The following is a 20,888-nucleotide window of genomic DNA, read 5'->3' as shown; positions in this document are numbered from 1 at the left end:
ATTAGCGTAGCATCAGTGATATATAAGGGCCAAGCAGGGGCAGCCAGTGTGACGGTTTCAGCGAGGAACACATACGAACACAGCAATAACAGCAGGGCTCTCTGACTGATTGGCTGGCTGACCCACTGCATTAAGCACTGATAGAAAAGTCATACTGACTTTCAGTGACACGTACTGACATAGAGATAGTTGGACTTTCTGACTGTCATACAAATGTGCTTAATAAATCATGAGGCAAAGATGAACAGAACAATAGCATTTTAATGATTACTATCCACAACAATGCTATTATTATTATTATTATATTATTATATTATTATCATTTGCCCCATGATGCAAAATATAATGATAGACAAAATGCTTGAGCCTGAATATAGCATCTGAGAGTCTTACATCATCAGGCCTCAAAGACTCTCAGAAGTAGGTTAGAAATAGTGAAATCAAAAAGAAAATAAGTATTATACGTTCTTCCAGTAATTACCTATGAGTAAAACATCTGCATCTTCCTTCTGATTCTTTACAGACTGGTAAACAGATGAATGCATGCTGGATACACTCATGTCTTAATTATGATAGTGGAGAAAAGATTTTTAAATTCTATGTCGAGCAGGATATGAATTAATCAGTACTTATGATTAACTTTATCCTATTTTTAACGCTCGTCTGAATCCTACATTTTAGAAAAGAAATCGAAGCAACAAATCAAACAACACAATCCTTGAAAGCACATTCAAAATGACATTTCATTAATTCTGTCAGCCACTTCTACACTTTTGCACATATTTCCAAGCACTCTTCTCTTGTTGGTTTTCTCTCATGTTTAGCATTTTATAAAACAACTTGTGGCTACTACTTTTATAGTTTGAAGCCCCGAGTGAGCGGCATTAGCTGAAGACCCTCTTATATTAGCCAGCTGTTATCCCTATTAAATTAGGATCTCCCATAAGAAATTGAAATGTGTAAAAAACAAAAGAGATGCTCTAATGTTGAAATTACTTATAGATGTTCAATGTAGAAACACTAAATGACTCTGTTTAATCATCCATCCATCAGTTTTCTCCTGTCAATCCGGGTCTGGGTTGTAGGGGCAGCAGACTAAGCAGAGACACCATTCCCTCCCTCTCCCCGGCTACTTTAACTTGTTCTTCCAGGTGGACACTAAGGCATTCCCTAGGCCAATAGAGGGATAGTATCTTTCCATCTTGCCCTGGGTCTGCTGGAGGCCCTCCTCCCTTTATGAGGCCTGAAACACCTTACCAAAAAGCTGGGGACCAACCTCAGCTGGTTCCTTTAATGTGGAGGAGCCATACCCAGAATGACCAAGCTCATCACCCTATCTCTGAGAGAGATCACCAGTGGTTAAAGCTCATTTCCACCACCTGTATCCAGGTATTCATATTCGCATTCTTTCTGCTACTACAAACAGCTTGTGGCCATAAATAGATAGCTTCCCTTTTACACTCAGCTCTCCCTTGACTACAACGAACTGATGGAGCATCCACATTACTGCTGACACTACAGCAGTCTCTCAGGTGGTCTTCTTCTCCCCTCTCCCCTCACTCGTGAACAAGAGCACAAGATATTCAAACTGCTTCACCTGGGCCTGCAACTCGTTTTTGATGCAAAGTGGGCAATCCACCCTTTTCGAAAACCATAGTATTAAACATGAAGGTACTTCCATTCCCCCCACTTCACACTGGGCTAAAAATCACAGCACTGCAAACTAAAGGTGATTATCTGATAAAGCCAAAGCACAGCTCCTCCATTTGGATGTGCCTAGAAATTCTGTCCATAAAAGTTATGAACAGAAACTATGACAAATGACAGACCTGGTGGAGTCCAACGCCGACTGGGAATGGATCAAGATTAATCCCTGAAATAGAGACCAAGGCAGACCAAAGAGACCCCACAGTGGCAACGTGATCCACGAGTGAAGGGAGCAGTCAAATGCCTTCTCCAGGAGAAAGCATTTTAGTTTCCTTTCCACCCCACTCAGACGTTACCAAGGAAGCTGTGAAATGTGAAGCTGGAGCACACCTGGTCTCCATTGTTAAAAAGGGGAATTACTACCCAAATGTGCCAGTCAAGAGCCACTGTGTCTGATTTCCATGCGATCCCGTGGACTGAGAAACTTGGGGTGAATCTAATCCACCCAAGGGCCTGACCACTGAAGACCTTATTAATAACCTCGATGCCTCAGTCACAGTGATAGTCATCCCTATTCTTCTCCTGACACTGCTTCCTTTATGGAAGACATGATGGTGGGATTGAGGAGTTCCTCAAAATTACCCATCCACTGCCTGACTATGTCCTCAGTTGAAGACAGCAGCTGTTTAAAAGAAAAATAGTGAAGAAAAAGTAAATGGATCTGGTACATGAACATTTAATGCCTAAGCAGCATTTTGTTATGGCTTGGCTTGATAACACTTTGCCTTGAAGAAGTGTTTTTCGAATGCAATAGCGTGACTCAACAGCTGACTTAAAGATTATATATCATTACTGAAGCTACAGAGGAGCTACTAATACCCCTCTACAGCTGGCCTTTACAAACAAATAAAAATCATCCATCCCCATCAAAAGCGTCTTTTTATAAGGTCTTTCTATGCTTGGCTATGAAATGTGTGTCACTTACACACTCTGAAGGCAAATGTGAATAGTTCCACTCAAAACCACAACATCATTTAATAACATAAATATTTCAGGGGCCAAGGCTGTTTGTTAGTATGAAATGTTTTGATGAAATAATTTATACTATAACAGAGAATTGAAGGTTAATTGAAACATGCCGGCCCCCATTCCAAAATGACTTTGCTGTAGGGTTTTTAAGCCAAAGAAAAGCAATGTAATATAAGAACATAGAAAAAATATTCTTCCCACATAAACAGTTGCTGAATGAATAAATGTGCTTTTAAAACAAACAACCCCCCCACACAGATTCACTATACAAATCTACCTTTGCCTCCTAAATGCAGAAAACCCCACCTAGGGAGAAGATGTTCAACAGATCTGCATGCAAGCTAGTTGGCCTCTAAATGAAAAAAGCAGGGAAATTTTATGATGCAAACTCAACTGCATGTAAAGTGAAACTACTGATCATACTGTCCTCTGAGTGATTTTTTAATTAATTGATTTATTTTTTAAAGTTACTCAGACTTTTTCCATTTTATATTCTGTGCCAGCATCACAGCTGGCATGCCAGCTGTGATGCTGTGCAGTCTGAGCAGATCAATAGTCTGATATTCCTAATACCTGTGGTCAAAAGATTTGTGATAAACTTAGTTTAATAGTATATTGTAATAAAAAAAAGAAAAAAAGAAAAAAAAAGAATAGAAAGAGAAAAAGAAAGAAAAAAAAGAAAAAAAAGGAAAAAAAAAAGGAAAAAAAAGAAGAAGAAAAATAAATAAATAAAAAAAAAGAATTGCTGTACCGTTGTTTAAAAAAGGAGTCAGCATAGTCAAACCCCACCTAAAAAAAGCAGCATCAGGCATAGTGTCTGATGTGATATCCAACATAACCAAGCCAACATCTACTAAGCAGGATGGCAACGGCTTGTATGTGTATACACCGAAACCTTCTAAGACCCCTCCCACTGCACTTCTTTTTTAGTTGTCTGTACTGTTGATCAGTCATCAGGATAACACCTTTCAAAACATTGAGCGATATCTCACACAGAGCATTAATAAAATCCATGCTTGCATTACAAATAATATTCCTCCGTACGCTGGGTGGGGATTTATACAACAACTCCAACAGTGCAATGTTTCTCTGCATCCGTGAATAAGACATCCTTCTTACTGCTTTAGCCGTTTTTTGGGGATATAAACAACTTGACGATCTGACAACAAATTGGTTCTGAGTCTTAAATAGTCAGGCGTCTTAGATTTATAATCGATTAGAAGATACCCGTATGGGGTGGATGTGCAATCATTAAAAGCTTCTAAGAAGTATTTTGTATTACCTGGAAACATCTGTCTACCTAAAACTGAAATCTGATATTTATCTCTGGGGTTGTTAAACAGAGTTAAATAATTAGTGTTCAACAAAATTCTGAACTAAACACATGCAGCTCAAGTTCCTATGATGAACGTATTGTGTGAACACATTTTGAACTTCTATGCTGTCAGACGCAGTATTCATCACATCGTCGATAATGAGCAAGTTGTTCTTATCCGGAGGTAAAAGGACATCGTCACTCAGAGACTCCGGTATACCGTTCACAAAGGTGATTTTTCTTATCTGAAGAAGTTGATTGTATAAAGGTTGCCAGCAGGAGTAGATGTAAACAATATTGTCAATTTTGGTTGAAATAATAGTGAATGCTTTTTCAATGATGCTTTTGACAAAGAAAGTCTTTCCACAATTACTCGGCCCGCTAATAGCTAAACTAAAGGGTGCTGGAGCCTCCCATCAAAGGCTTGATCCTGATCAGTATCCATAAGGGAGTGTTGTATAGTCAGGCAGCACCCTTCTCTTGTTATAGACCACCTGAACTTTTTTTACAACTGTTTCATTCCTGAGATGAAACCTCTTCTTATTGCGTTTGATGGTGTCAGACTCTGCAACTAAACGCACATCCTTGTTGGCCACAAATGCCTTGACTAAGCCTTTCAACGATTATTATTATTACAACTTCTGATTGCTTTGTTTACACAAATCTTAGCAGGGTCAAGTCTGATGCCTTCTCTCTCATAATAGTCTTGAACAAACTTCTGCTGCTCCTCAGCTGTTTTGACATTTTTCGGGTATCCAGATGCCTGCTGCTTGAATTTCAAAAATGTTTTGACATACGGCTTAAACAGTGTGTCAGTCTTATTAGGGAGGTGCCAAACTTCAGCGATGCAGACAATCTGATACCCTTTTTCAATAGCCTTTTCAAGCTCAAAGGAAACCCAAGTACCTGACAGCTGCCTCTCACTCTCAGCATGCACATAATCACTGTGCTGGCGCTGCTCTTCAGCACACGTTCTGCAGAGAGGAAACATCAGCTTATTGTGGCACTTGTAGGGCAGAACAGGATGAAATAGACCCCTTGGAGGAAGCACAGTGCACTTAACAAACCCGAAATAATTTTCAACTCTGTCAAAATGATTGTATATGATCTGAGGGTGACCTATTGGATAATTCTTCGTGCACTGAACAGTGGGGTAAAGACTTGTAAAATCATAGTATCTGATCTTTTCATCTCCACCATCATCAACCTTGTGGTACAGTTTCATCGCATTAGTCCTCCCCCCAAACAACGCGTCTCTAGGGTCCAGAGGCTCAGGCTTTTTGTATTTGTGCATAAAGTCCTTGACTGACTGATCAGTCGACTTTAATGATGACCAATCACACCCCCACATGACCACGACATTAAGACCATAATGCATTCTTAGAGCATTCACCTTCTCACAACCTGCATCATACAACTCGCCATATGACAGCTTGGCGGCAGGGTTAACATCACTCTCTGGGTAGCAGCGGAGACAACCGTGATAGAAACACCCAACGAATTCATATGCACTTCTTCTGGAAGCATCAAATCCATCCACAAAATAAGGTCCTACTTTTTGTTCGCCGCCTCTGAGAGCATGCTTGATAACAATGTTTTGTTTCGTATTGAAGCCATTCAAGAGACACGTCTGAAAATGTCTTATTCTGATCAACATGCGCACCGTGATGAGTCAATGCCAGGGTGTCTTTTGGAAGAAACAAGGTTTTGAAAATCCCCATGCAGTATGATGCCAGGGTGGCGTGTGAAAATGGATCAATCTGCGTGCACTCCATCAAGGTCTCGTGGTATATTTTACAAGCCATTCTCAACACTTCGACATCATTAATGCAGTACTTACGCATTTCAGCCTGTAAATCAAATGGTTTCTCGCAGGCAGGCTTGTACCACGCCATAAATTTCTCCTTTTCAAATTCAGACATTTTTTTCATACCTGTAAAAAGACGGGGCAGGATAAGGACCTACATAGAATTCGTCAGCCCTTGTGTTAAATGTGTGTGGAAAGAAGGCTTTTTCAAGGTCCTCGAATCCCAAGACAGAAGGTGTTTTGGCCAAACGCATGGGCAGAGAGCTAAATGAGTCCATCCATCTCTGATCATAGGATTTGTCATACATTGGAACGACACGACTCCCTCTCATTGTTACACCCGGAGCAATACCCTGTTTAACGAGGTATTCCAGGAGAATATAGCTGTCGAAACCCGAAGAATTATGGGCTATAAATGTATAGCCACGATATTTAGGCCTTCTGTAGTGGATACATGAATTAAATCTGATTATAAAAACACATCGAGGCAACGAAGACCAGCTTACACTCAATATTAATATGAATACACAACATACACGCAACAAAGCCACGCTCACACTCATGAATGTGAATACATGACATAAATTGGTGTTTCTGGCCGGAGAGAGAGAAGTGTGTTGTTTAAGCAGTGATGATAATAATGAAAATGTCTTAGTTTTGTCACTTTTAGGTGAAAAGCAGACCTGGATCAATTTCCTACATGCAGCAGTCGGAAGCAAGTTATAGTTTAACATCACTGGAAACGTTCAGGCCAAGTTTCTGGTTGAATTGTTTACAGCGCCATGTGTCACTAAACCTGACAAGCGAGCTTTCACTCCTGGCTGAAGTCAAGGAATGCAGTTCCAAAGAGCAATAACACGGCAGTTAAAGAGAGACAGTGGAGAATGCAGGACAAAGCGGAAAGAGAACTTCCTGTTATTGGACTGTTGAAGTGGGAGAGGACAAAGGAGTGAGAGCAGTAGGTGAGAACACAGAGGAGCGCTGTTATTTAATGTGGGAAATCTAAATTTGGGTTAGCAAACCTGGGGAAAAGAAAACTGACTGCTTAAGTGGGAAAATTGTGAAGGAGTCTGAAACACTGCAAAAAGAAACATATACAAAATCACACACACAAGCAGAAAATGTATTAACCTTACTAACACTTACAAATACAAGAGAGCTCATGAAGATTAGACAGCATCTTCAGCATGTGAGTCTGTTTATCATCTTGTCCAAGTCACTTAGTGTGATGAAAAAGTGATACAAAGATCATTGGACTCATAGCAAAGTAGTTAAAAATGATCCAGTTATAGCAGAGAAATGTGTAGGAAAGGCAGCTTTGAGAACATGCCCTGGTGGATCTGCAGCTCCACTGCACAGACATCGATTAAACCTGACTAATAACACACATGCAATGAAAATCAGCTTGTTATCTTTCATCAGTGTTAAAATAGTGTGAATGTAACACACTTAAACCCTGAAGCAGAGGAATAACTCAGGGACGTTCAATGACAATAGAGTGATTCTTGTGAAAAGGAAAAAGTGATTAAAGCTTAAAGTAGTTTTTAGAATAGTGAATTACAAGTGCTCCTGTACAGATTGATCAAAACAAGTGATTACTGTAGAAAGAAAATAAAAATAATTCAATAATGTGGTGATGTTTAAATATGCATTTGTCTTGTCACGGCAACTTCTTGAGATATGACTCAGTATGCAAATGAGTTGAATGACTGGGGACAGGAAAAGAAAAAGGAGAACTTGTGTTTCCTGTCTGACTGGATGAGTGAAGCTTGCACTGAAACACACACTGTGACTGTGTGAGAAGAAAGGCTTGGTAACAGACAGGATAATTAAATAAAGTGGTCAGGTCTGTGACTAAGTGCAGTCGTCCAGATTTGGAAAAGAAATTTAGAATTTAGTGATGATAGATGGTTATAACGTCTTTAGAAAGGGCTTAATGAGAATATCAATGGTCTGCAAAACTGTGCAGCTTTTAACAAGATTTTCTGTGTATTGAGCAGGTGAGACTATGTCAGTTGACCTCAGACTGTCAGGACGCTGAAGAACTTGAGGCAAAACCTTTCTGTGATTAAGATTTTTGGGGTTGTTGTTTTAGTGATGGGTTGATTCTGTCGGTTAGGTTTGGGTTGTTTTCTTATCTTAATAGAGGGAGTTTTGCTAAACATGGACATGGTTAGAACTGGGCCCTTTAAAATGGTAACAGTGCACTTAGAGAAAACCTGTCAGGTGATGATGTTTTGTGCTCTGATGAGCTAATAATCAGCTCTCTTTTTCTCATTTTTGTTCTAAGCAGGCCTGCAAGATTGAATTAACAGCGCTGTAAAAATTTTCGGGAGAACAAATTTAAGGTGAGCTTTTCCAGATTACAACTGGCTGAGGAAAAGCCGACCTGTGGGGACCTGATCAGGTTGTAAGTCCCTGTCTAAAATGATTGCAGCGAGTCAATCCAGTTCAAGAGCATAAAGAACTCTTTCCCTAAAAAACAAAAAACAAACCAAAATAAAACAAATGAATGAGCTCACGTTGCTGAGGGTGGAGAATCTGATTATTTGCGCAGGAATCTCCACTATCAGCAATATCTGGTGTGAATGTGTGTGACTGGACTGTGACTGGACTGACGATGTGGACTAAAGGTTGGACTGACTGGACACTGAGATAAAGACTGGACCAAGAGTAGGATGAATAAATGCTGACAAACAATTCACCACGCTGGCAAGAGAAAGGGGATGCTTTGCTTTGCTTTGCTTTGCTTTGCTTTTGCCATGAGCAGGAGGAGCGCAAGACTTAATTCTGGGGCTGCTGATTTTGGGTTGCTGATGTTTGCTTTGAGAAAATTCTGTTTTATTGACTGGGTGTAGATTATGGTAGTACATTATATAGTGGGGGAAATACCAAATGCTAAAGGGGAGAAAATGTTGGATGTTACTCATGTTACTATTAACAAAAGCAGGCCACTGTAGAAGTCAATTAAGTTTGATAGAGGAAAATAATTACAAAGACTAGTCCAAGTGACCAAGGTTTTTTTCCCTTTTATACAGTAAATTTTTAAAAGAGCTGGTACTGGAGGGAGACAGGAGCAAAGTAACGAAAGCATATATATTTTGGGTAAGTCTGATAAAGTAAAATAAAATGTACCATTACATTAAGAGGAGCAGGAAACAAACGGGAGACCAGTCCTGACGGTGGATTACACTAGGACTGAGGACCTGATTGAGCATGTCACCGGCTTCAGTGACAGTAACCTCTGGCTGGACTGGGTGGCTCAAAATGCTAAAGAACAACATGTATCTGATTGTGTTGCCTGTGCTTCAGCTAGACCACGTTTGTTCACGGAGCCCGCACCACTGTATCCAGAGGACAAGTGGGGCTATGACTGCATGTTACGGATGACTAGAGAAGCGGTGAGCACTGGCAACTGCACTATCTTGTCCAGCTCATTTCCCCTAATTCACAAGCAAACACAAGTAGGACCATTCATGCCCAAACAAAACAACTACACATGCTTTAAATTCTCAATGGATACGGTAAAGTACAAGTTGGGAGAGATTGACCCAAGTTGGTGCTCTGTCACAGTCACAGGGAGAACCACAAACAATGTAAGCCAAACGAACACTTTAATTGGAACATGGGCAAGAAGTGGGCTCTATTATTATTGTGGACGTAACACCCTTTTGGTTCGTGCCCATATGGGAAGTGAAGGGACGTGCGCAATGGTGCGACTCGGAGCTCCACTCATGCTAATCAGGAACAAAGTAAAAGCCATACGACAACGCAACACACACACATTGGCGGCCAGACGTAAGAGACACATTTTGGCAAAGAGAGGGACACAGGGGATACATGCTTATGACCCTAGAATGAACTCGCCTACCTGGATTGACTCAATAGGAGTGCCCAGGGGAGTTCCAGATGAGTATAAACTAGTGGACCAACTAGCTTCAGGATTTGAAAGTATGTTCACATGGATAACTCCAAATAAGAATGTTGATCGCATAAACTATGTCCATTATAATGTGCTGAGACTCTCTAACCTGACCAGAGATGCCATGGAGGGGTTCACAGAACAGTTGTTTCCGACCTCACTGATGGGAGTGCAAAATCGAATGGCCCTAGACATGTTGTTGGTGGAGAAAGGGGGTGTGTGGTGCCATGTTTGGAGCAGTGTGTTGTACCTTTATCCCCAACAACACTGCTCCAGACATGGCACAGTAACCCGAGCTCTGGAGGGGCTGAAAACTCTGTCTAAAACCATGCATGAGCACTCGGGAATTGACAATCCGCTGGACAGCTGGATGACCTCAGTGTTTGGGAAATGGAAGGGGTTTTTCATGTCTGCAATGTTTTCTACTGCCACTTTTTAGCGATACTGGTCACCTGCGGTTGTTGTCTCATTCCTTGCGCCACAGGACTGCTGGAAAAGGTAATAACGAGGGCAGTGGACCCCGGAACGGTGGTTCTGGTGGCCATGATGCCATTGATGGACTTAGAAGCGGCCGAATGGGCCGAGGAGTGACACAACACGAAGTGTAGTGACCTTTCTTTTTGAAAGGTCAAGAGAGGGAATGTGGGAATAAAGAAAATACTTTACTGGTACAATATAGCCTTCATCATTAACACTGCATTAAAATGTTTATTAAAGCTACTGGCATTAGACTAAAACTTTTATTAAAGGTGCAGCTATAATCATTGTATACACACATTGCATATTGTGCTCATGAAAGTGTTGATGCTCAGTCTATTCAAGGTCTTAAGCTTCGTTGGGCGCGATGTCCCGATGATCTATTGTGTAAGTGACTTGGAGCAGCAGAAGGTTAAACCGCATACATGCTTACAAACACAAATGATTTAAACATAGGCCAGGCCCTCGGCCTGGCCTATGTTTGTGATGTGATGGTGTATATCTGACCCTGGGTGTGTTTAATAAAATTAAAAGTGTTGCTCACACACATAAAGAACATTGAGATCAAGTAAATTAAGATTAAGTAAAGATTAAGTAAAGTTAATATAAAGGACAGAGCCCAGAACATGATATTTTGAACCAACTTTGAATAATTAAGGGAACAATAGATGCACACAGTAGATTATTGAGGTGCAACAGAGAGAGGCGTTTTGTTTTCTATCCTTTACAGGAGAAGATTTCAGGACCACAGCGACTACAGGGGTGGAAAGAATCCTGGAAGCCCCAGACCGAACGGAACCAACCAGAGGGGAACCCGAAAAGAAGCACAGAGCACAGAGAACCATTGTTCCAGAAAATGTGTTGTTTAGGAGATTAAAAGCTCGTTAGACACAGGTTAAATGTGAGCATAAAGGTAATGAAGAGTAATGAGAGGGACTTTAGGAATAGTTGCAGGATTTCTATGTTATGTAAATTGCCCAAACACAGTATTCAGGCCGTATATGCTCTACACGTTAAAGGGGGCAAAGAAACCAGGACTAAGTTTTGAAGATGAAACGGGTTAACTCTATAGAGGATGTTTCCAAAGATTGACAAAATAATCTAGGGCCTTTTACCAGAAAAGCTGATTGTATCTGTTTGGAGTTTACAGTGAGCACTGAGGGAAGTCAGAAGTGGGTTTAAACTGGGATTCTGGGTAAAAAAGGGGGTGTAGGAAGTAGATTTAGGACATTTCACATTTCACAGGTGCTGTCTTAGAGCTTGATTTATTTGTTGTGGATAGAAGTAATTATGACGGAATAATAAGGAAACATTGAAAACATACAACCCGTTGAGGGGACAGATAGGGTTGGGCAATTGAAAGGTTTCATTTTGTTTAGCATAATCTCTTTTGTTATATTTTAGCCTTTTAACATGCAGGTAAACTTAATGGGATAAATCAGGAATTATGTCGTGTTTCATAGGAAACACAAAAAGCGGGAGAACTGTCATGTAATCAATATATTCTTAGTGCTTATTTTCTAATTATATTGTTTTATGTACTTTAATAATGAAGGTTTGTAAAGCAAGGCCACTTTTCACTCATAAACTAAGTGCTCAGCCAGACTGAAAAACAGGAAGTTAGTGTAGAAATATACAGACTGAGAGACCTCTTCCCTCTGACCCCTCCCCAAACCCTCCTACCCACCTCGACATACAAACTCTGTGTGGCTTCGTGTTCTGTTGATGTTTACCTGATCGAAATAACTTGAACACAAACACAAACAAAGAGGAAGACCGCGCCAGAAGGAAAACACTACAAGTCCCAGCATCCTCTGTGTTTAGTGAGCAGCAGTGAAAGTGAAAGTATTGAGCCTCCGTTCAGAGCAGCAGGAGGAGGAAGGTTGAGCTGAGGCGGGTGAGTGTTAATATGAATATGTTTCTTCTTATGACATAAAATAATTCCACGCTGTTCGTGTCTGTGGGTGAAATGTGAGGCCGGTCGGCTCCTCTGAGCGCTGGTTTCCTGTAAGTAGAGAGGAAGTGAGTTTAGCTGAGCCTCCGTTTAGTGTGAGAGAGCAGGAGGAGAGTGAGAGCTGTGCTGAGGCAGGGTGAGTGTTAACACCGCTCTGACATTACTGTGTCTCTGTGGCGGGAACAACAGGCTCCGTCAGTGGAGGCAAAAATATTCAGACTTTGGTTTTTCAAAGGAAACAACTTTATGTCGGAAGTTCCCGCACGCTCATTGGATAACGATGTGTCAATCTCGAGCTATTAGCCAATGAGCGTGCGGATTCACAGAAAGACCCGCCTTTATCACGGGACTTTAAAAACTACAATGGCGACAGAAACTCAGTGAGTGGAGTTCAGGGTGACGTTATGAAATTGTGACGTTTGAGCCACTTCCTGTTCTCAGTCCCAGCGTCCTGATCACCGAGGTTTCTGTTGCTCTGATATCTGATATTGATTATATCGGTAAACAGGCTGTAGCATAAACATCAAACACAGCTGAAGCAGTTTTTGGATGGTTGGCTTCAAATGATCCGTCGGTTCGAAAAGTAAAAACAATTTAAAAATAGGTGAAGCTGATGCAGGGTGAGTGTTAACACCAGGACTTTAGAGGGAAGAAGAGTCACAGCTCAGCATGTTGTTGACGCGTTGTTGTTCAATCGGGGGAGGCTCTCCGTTGAGGAGAAAAGCTTGAATTTGTTTGTATATGGATTATCCATTGTTTATTATTGCTCACCACAAACTATCTGATTGAATAGTTTTCTTATCAGATAGAGAAATAAAATGCGTCGCAAAATGTAAAAGCAAAATTTCCCCGCCTGGGCTGCCTTGCGCCTGATTGTTCTGTAAATAGTTTGAAATGGTTACATAAAAAGCGTCTGAGCCTTGGCTGCATTTTTAGGTAAATATAACTTTGTTGTCTGCAAAACTTTTGTGTATTTTAAAAAATGTACAATTTCTGTTTGCATTTCAAGTTATGAAAATGATTTGTTAAACATGCTTGTGGTTTTTACGTTTTATGGGTGGCTGTAGCTCAGGTGGCAGAGCAGGTCAGCCACTAATCAGAAGGTCGGTGGTTTGATCCCAGGCTGCATCCTGGCTGCATGCCAAATATCCTTGGGCAAGATACTAACCCCATGTTTGCCTACTGGTGGTGGTCAGAGGGCCCGGTGGCGCCTGTGTCTGGCAGCCTTGCCTCTGTCAGTGCGCCCCAGGGCAGCTGTGGCTACAATGTAGCTTGCTGTCGCCAGTGTGTGAATGTGTGTCTGCATGGGTGAATGACTGAATGTAGTGTAAAGCGCTTTGGGGTCCTATGGACCAGAAAAGCACTATACAAATGCAGGCCATTTACCATTTTACAGTCAAAAATATCACTTTCTACTCGTATTTTAAATTTTGTCTGAATTTAGATAAATTGTGCTGATACAGTTTGTCAAAATGAGAAAATAACAGATTTGCAAGATAAACAGTTTTTAAATGTGAAATACAGAGGCCACATCAAAAGTAGTCAAAAACGGCCAGTTACACCCTGGACACCAGCTTTCTGGAGTATTTGAAATAACGGTAATATGAGTGATCCATATGGTCACAAAGAATAGCCACTTGTTTCTGTGCTACCAAAGTTCCCCGGCTTTCATTCAAAATGTGTTTATGGTCAGCACCTGCACATTAAACTACTTAAACATTATAAATGTCTTCAAGCTCACACTGAGGCCTGTGGGGCACAATCAGCCACTGAGACAGTACACACATTTATATGTGTTTCTATATGAATATTTCATACTTTAAGGCTGCCTGTTTATTTAAGGGAGATGAACAAAATACATTGGAATTGTACAAAATAATATCACAGATGACAAATTCAATAGATTTCAAGTAGATGCTTGTGCATTCTTAAAGTCTTATATGTTGAATTGAACTATTTGATCTGTTCAAAGCCTCCCAGTCAGTGCTGTTCTCCATGCCTGTCTGACTGTACATGTTATTAGCACAAACACTTTAAAGGTGATCCTTTAGGACTTCAGCAATAATACAGACAGCAATGTAGTTAGCAATAAAACAGTTTTATTGGGAATTAACTTAAAAAACAAACAAATATCTGTCTCCTAATTCTTGTCACACAGGAAAGAAGCATCAATATCTGATGAGCAGACTTATTTCTTTCTTTTTTTGTTCACATTTTCACATCTTAATTTTTAAGTGAAATGGGCATTTAGAGTTTATACACTATGTATATAAGGTAGTACAGTACAGTGGAACCCGACTTACAAAATGAATTCATTCCCGAGGGTCTTTCGTAATTGAGTTGCGCGTTTTAAGTGAGGCGATGCTGAACGATAGGCTATAGGCTAATTGCTAACTAGAAAAACAATTCGTCGTTCAAGTGGAACAGCGAAGCGCAAGTGCGGAAACCAAGGGGTTGTCACATGATTCGGAAGGCATTGTGGGCGTTGTAGGCTCAGCCAATCGGAGCTTTCGTTACTCGGGCATTTTGCCATAACACGGGCAGAAATATTGCCATTCAGTGCCTTCGTAACTTGAATTTTTCGTGAAATGGGGCATTCGTAAGTCGGGGTTCCACTGTATTTTTGTGTGGTGCGTTTTTCTATTTCTTAGCAAAAGTTGAACAAAGGTATTTAAGTTCACGTAGGATGATTTGTTTTCATTTTCACATGGTCTTACTGAGGTAATGCGAATTGAAACATGCATTCTTTTTTGGGGTGGGGGGGGGGGGGGCTGAGGTGCTGGAAAAGCTTGAAAAGGGACCTTGAAAGTGCTTAAAAAGTGCTTGAATTTGACTCTGAAAAAGGCGTATAAACCCTGCTCACGGCAAAGCGTGGGACAGACCCACTCGCCTCGCAAGCAATTGAGCTGTTATTACCACCGACAAAGCACATGTCCTGGTACACAGCTGCCATAACCCCCGCTGTACACTGACTTCATTTACTGAGGTTTTATTTCCTGATGTTCGTATGTGTCATACGTGTTCCAGTCGCCAATTCTGAATTATAACTAACATTAAAAACATGTTTAAGGAGGAGAGAGAGCAAAAAAATTCGATTAACAGCTGATGTTTGGGTTTTTGTTCAATAATCAGCGTGACCTGATAAACGCATAAAAGAAACAACGTTGGTGTTTTCGTCATGTAGTAACTGTTAGGTTTAACTGTACAAAGGTGGTTCGACACTATGAAACACACACAGACTTCATGATGTTCGCCTCATTTTTTTATTGTGAATATTAATCATGAGGGTAAACGGCCCTGTACACCACGGAGCGAGGTCAGCATGTCCACGATATCTTCAGCTCTCTGAGTTAACCCATCAAACTAATCTAACACTCATCTACGAATAACTCACGGCTCATATCAATATGATTTTACAGAAAATCATCCTTATTGCTGCAACTATTCCAGAGACATGAAAATCTACAGCATAAAGAACACAAAAATATATAGCAGTCTAACGCAACACTTTAACAGAGATGAATGCATCAGTTTGTCACAGATCAAAGTGGAATGAATATGATTGGTTGAACTGGTGTTCGTGATCTGTGTTTTCTGCATTTTCATCAGCGTAAGAGACTCAGCAGCAGATTATGACAGTTATACATTTCAGAATCAGAATCAGAATCAGAATCAGAATGGGTTTATTGCCAGATGTTGAGGTTTACAACATTAGGAATTTGCTGCGGTGCTTCAGTGCAAACAATAAAATTAAAGTGCTATGTAGAAAGAAAGATATGTGCATGAGATATATACATGAGAATAAGAATTAAGAGTGCTACGTAGAAAGATATATACATGAGTGCAGGTGGTGATCAGTGCCAGACATGAAATGATGCAGTGACACAGCGTAGGGTCATGTGTTAGTGAATTTGATGAATCACCAAATTAATAAACGCAAGAAACGATCAAACCTGTTCCGACAGTTTGAGTTTGTGTTCCCTCAGCTGCAGACTCACTGCTTTTTAAATGTTTGAGAGCGAAGATGAGATAGAGAATCAGCAGCAAAGAGAACAGAGAAAATCAAAATCAGAGTTTTTCTCTGAATTAAAAGGAAACAACAATATATTCTACATGGTGAAGCTGATGGTTTATGGTGTTTGGGTCTGTTTTTCTGTATTCATGCAGATAAAGTGTAAACTCAGATGAATTATACCATCAAATGTTAAAGGAAAATATCAGGATGAGTGTCTGTGAGCTGAGAAGGACGTGAAGCGAGCAGTTTATCCCAGAGCTGAAGCTGCTCTGTGAGCAGAGATGAGCTCAGATTCCTGCTGTGATTGATCAACAGTCACAGAAATGTAGACTTGTAGTTATTACTGCAGTATGGTCACAGCAGATACTGATAAACATGTATTATGAGGATGGATGATCAAGTTTCTCACTCTCTCCTTTAAATCTTATTTTTTTCTTCTTCACAGTTTATCTGTTAATTTATTAATGAATAACACTGAAAGAGTTTCTGTTATATTTCCCCTTGAACATCAGCTTATTAGGGCGGCATTAGGAAATAGCCCCCCTCCAAAGAATGAATAAATGAATGATGATAATAATAAAATGATTAAAAAGCAGAGCTCAGAGTGGTAGAATGGTCAAACATGGATCCACGGGTGGTTCAACTGCATTTGGTGACGTGACTAAAGCAAATCTTTCAAATAATCCCACCATCAACGGGATGTTGTCTCCTTTACTACGGTTACTTTACTTGGTCACCGTGTGAATTTCTTTGAAATGAACCAAATTCTTTTATTTGTTGGTTGTTGCATATTTAACCTCTACAGTCAGGAAAGGAGGAGATGAGGCCTCAACAATGTTGGGTTGTAGCTGTGGTTCAGGTTAGAGTGAGTGTCCATGGAATAAATGTAAATCAGTGAACTGGAAACATGACTGTGTTCAAACTTTGTTTTCCTTTTTATAATGAGTCTAATCAAAGGTGGACAGAAGTATCTCCACTGTGACTTTTCTGTGTCACCATCAGAGCTTCTGCACAGTGTTTCTGGGGCAGATAACATTGCAGCATTATGGAGACATTATGGAGACAAAAAGAAAAGCGTCTGGATTTCTTTAAGTTAAACTTAAAGAAATCCAGACGCTTTTCTTGGACTGTTGGTTTCAGTGTTTAGTCTCATTCACACACTCCCTCAGACTCTTCACACACACTGATTTGCTGACATAAACACACTCCTGTGTGCTTTCTTGGCTTCACACACACACTGAGGACCATCTACAGACTGTGAGCTCCGTCTTCTTCGTCTTTGGAGCCGAACTCTGACAAAGTTAGGAACAAATCTTTCTCCAGCGTGTGAACTTTCCTCCTAGACTCAGTCTGAGCAGTCAGACCACATATTTCTAAAGCAGCACATGAAGGTGTGGCTCACACACACACAGGTGAAGGAAACAGCTGCAGTATTAAAAACTGCTTCACTGTCTACAAATATATGAACTGAATGTTTCTTTCAGGCTGTAAAAACCTTATTTATCCTCCATTACAGTCCTGCATTCAGAGCATTACTTCTGTTATATTAGTACATGTATTTTATTCTGATGAACACATGAAACTCTGAGCTGGATTGAATCCATTGAATCAGAGTCCAGGACTCAGACTAAACACACTGAATGTGTCCTGAGCTCGGCCGCTGTTCCACAGTAACTGCTGTCAGAGTCACTGTTACTGAGTTAGCTTAGCTAGCAGAGCAGCTAGCAGTTAGAGTATGAACTCTGTAAGCAGTCAGCTCGGTCCTGGACATGGTTACTGACATAAAGCTGCTCTCTGCAGCCATGTTTGACCTGCTGCTTTGTAGGACTACAGTAATGGAGGATTTGGAGGCTGAACTCGGCTCTGTGACACTTTTTGTAGTGAACTGATGAAAGCTGCGTCTCAGATGGATGTTAGTCCAACACATCAGACACGACCCCTGCAGCTCTCAGTTGATGTGACATGAATGATTTGTGTTTCCTCTGCAGGTGAAGGTAGAAAGTGTGTGTGAGCTGATGTGAATTGAGCAGCATGGATCAGCCTAAAACTAATCCAAAACCTGGACCTGAACCCAGCTGTGTTTCCTTAAAGAACAATGACTCGAAGGGTGTTGCTGTAAACTTTAACAAAAGACTGTTATGTGACAAAGAGTAAGTACATTATTTTTATGAGTTTCAGATTGTTCATCAGTGTCTTTAATTTAATATTTCCAATTTTTCTTCCTATCTCATGAAGCTGTTACATTTATTGTTTTTCTTTTAGGATCAATAAGAGGCCAGAATCTCCTGGACCTGAACCCAGCTGTGTTTCCTTAAAGAGCAACGAGTCGAAGGATGTTGGTGATGACTTTAAAGGATGTTCTTCTGCTGCTGAGAGGTAATGTGTGTCCAGATGTTGTTCCTGACTCTGTATTTTTGAATAAATCCTCATGTTTAATATCAGCTCAGCTCTTTTTCACACACATTTCTATGTTGGTATGTGAAGCGGTGTGTGTTGGAGTGTTTCCACAAACACAGCAGTCAGAGTGGAAAGAGTGGATGTTGTAGGAGGTGTTTGTGTAGTGAAGAGGCTGAGTGTCTGTAGGACTCCAGCTGCTCCAGCAGGTGTCTCCTTTGTGCTTTGCTTCAAACACAGTGTAGGGAGGAGCTTCCACTCAGGTGTTTCAGGTATTGCTGGATGGAGGAGGACAAATAGTTTTTCCCTTCAGTGACACTTCAGCAGCTCAATGTTCTGGGGAGATGTTTGTCTTTATGAAGGTTTATGGATTCTTGTTCTTACTTTGGTTAAACTGAGCAATACATTTTCCATCTAACATTTAAAGTAAATTTCCAGGTGAATAAAAGATCTGCAGCTGCAGCCTCTGTGATGTTTCACAGTCTGAAAGTAACAAATTCAACCAGAGTTCAAACAAAGGCTTAATATACGTGTGTGTTTGATATAATGCCAACAAGTACAAACAGGTGTTCTTACAGGTCTTAATCACAGAGGTCTGATAAGTCTGGTGACTTTCACACTCAGCAATTTTGCTGCCTTTTATTTTATATTAGCCTTTTTAAAGCCCTTCAAAGTCTCCCACATTCATACAGAGCTTTTAACACCAAACTCCTTTACAGTCCTTCTCCTCTCACAAACGATCACACGACTGATTTGTCTGCAGCAGCTGTGTTACTGCTAGTATTTTATTATGTGTGTAATCTCCTCATATTGTTCCTGTGGTTTAGTTTGACTTCCTTCTGCAAACTCAGCTGCTCTGTTGCTGATACACGTCTCCATGAATATGATTGATCAGATGCTGCCAACACCATGTGTTTCATGTGAGCGCTCAGCTGAAACCCTGGGTTGACTTATCGAGTTAATAACAAGCTTCACGTGACTGTGAATGCTAAAGTGAATCCAGATAAAGGAAAGAGACCCTGCTAATGTTGGACTCACTTCTTAGTGTAGATCCCAGGAGGAAGTTCAACATAGCCATTCTTTGTGCTGGCTCGACCAAACCTGAGAGCACAGTGCAGGATAATGATTATCATCTGTCTCTGTCAAGGACATTTAAAATCCACAAATAACAAACATAATTAGATTTGATCATTGAAAATATGTTTTCCATTAAAAAAGCATGAGCACACTGGTGGATTACAGAGATTATCGTAGCCATCGCTCTCTCGCATGGACGTGGCAGTCTTGCTGTCTGCTGCGAATCCTCCCCGTACCTCCGTGACCTCGTCTGGTATCTGCTCCCTCCTCTGTAAGAGACAGTAAAGGAAAACACGTCTCTGCCTAGTCTTGAAAATCTAATCTTATCATCCATTGTTCTTCTAGGGCCTCTTCTTCTTGTGGCCTCAGCTAACTGCTAATATTTAAATGGCTAACATTAACATGTGTGCCAGCCAGGTTAACATTTATGATGAACTATGATTAACTGATGTTGAAACTGGAGCTTTACTGACCTCTGAAATTCCTCCTAAAGTGTTATTCAGTGTTGTGACAGTCAGCTGCTTCAGCTGCTGCTGGGATGGGCTGTGGCAAAGAGAACAGAGAAAATCCAAATCAGAGTTTTTCTCTGAATTAAAAGCAAGGAAACAACAATATATTCTACATGGTGAAACTGATGGTTTCTGGTGTTTGGGTCTGTTTTTCTGTATTCATGCAGATAAAGTGTAAACTCAGATGAATTATACCATCAAATGTTAAAGGAAAATATCAGGATGAGTGTCTGTGAGCTGAGAAGGACGTGAAGCGAGCAGTTTATCCCAGAGCTGAAGCTGCTCTGTGTGCAGAGATGAGCTCAGATTCCTGAATAATAATAATGAATAACACTGAAAGAGTTTCTGTTATATTTCCCCTTGAACATCAGCTTATTAGGGCGGCATTAGGAAATAGCCCCCCTCCAAAGAATGAATAAATGAATGATGATAATAATAAAATGATTAAAAAGCAGAGCTCAGAGTGGTAGAATGGTCAAAATGGATCCACGGGTGGTTCAACTGCATTTGGTGACGTGACTAAAGCAAATCTTTCAAATAATCCCACCATCAACGGGATGTTGTCTCCTTTACTACGGTTACTTTACTTGGTCACCGTGTGAATTTCTTTGAAATGAACCAAATTCTTTTATTTGTTGGTTGTTGCATATTTAACCTCTACAATCAGGAAAGGAGGAGATGAGGCCTCAACAATGTTGGGTTGTAGCTGTGGTTCAGGTTAGAGTGAGTGTCCATGGAATAA

General features: G+C 40.6%; 1 protein-coding gene and 1 long non-coding RNA gene across 2 annotated transcripts in view; both read left to right on the top strand.

Moving 5' to 3' along the window:
• The window catches only part of LOC147336528 (NACHT, LRR and PYD domains-containing protein 12-like), a 272,065-nt gene that overhangs the window by 61,238 nt on the left and 189,939 nt on the right, over positions 1 to 20,888 (top strand). The window lies entirely within an intron of this gene.
• Positions 12,052 to 18,540, top strand: LOC147336538 (uncharacterized). The gene is made up of 3 exons (XR_015128302.1): positions 12,052 to 12,094; positions 18,155 to 18,316; positions 18,429 to 18,540. It is a non-coding gene; the product is annotated as an uncharacterized LOC147336538 (long non-coding RNA).

This window comes from Aulonocara sp. 'chitande type north' Nkhata Bay, linkage group LG3 (genome assembly GCF_057382095.1).
Source record: "Aulonocara sp. 'chitande type north' Nkhata Bay isolate Kocher_YH1m ecotype deep benthic linkage group LG3, A_spYH_male_GT1.1, whole genome shotgun sequence".
In the NCBI taxonomy this organism is placed as follows: Eukaryota; Metazoa; Chordata; class Actinopteri; order Cichliformes; family Cichlidae; genus Aulonocara; species Aulonocara sp. 'chitande type north' Nkhata Bay.
Note: the sequence above shows the minus strand (reverse complement) of the source record. Positions and strands in the feature narration are given on the sequence as shown.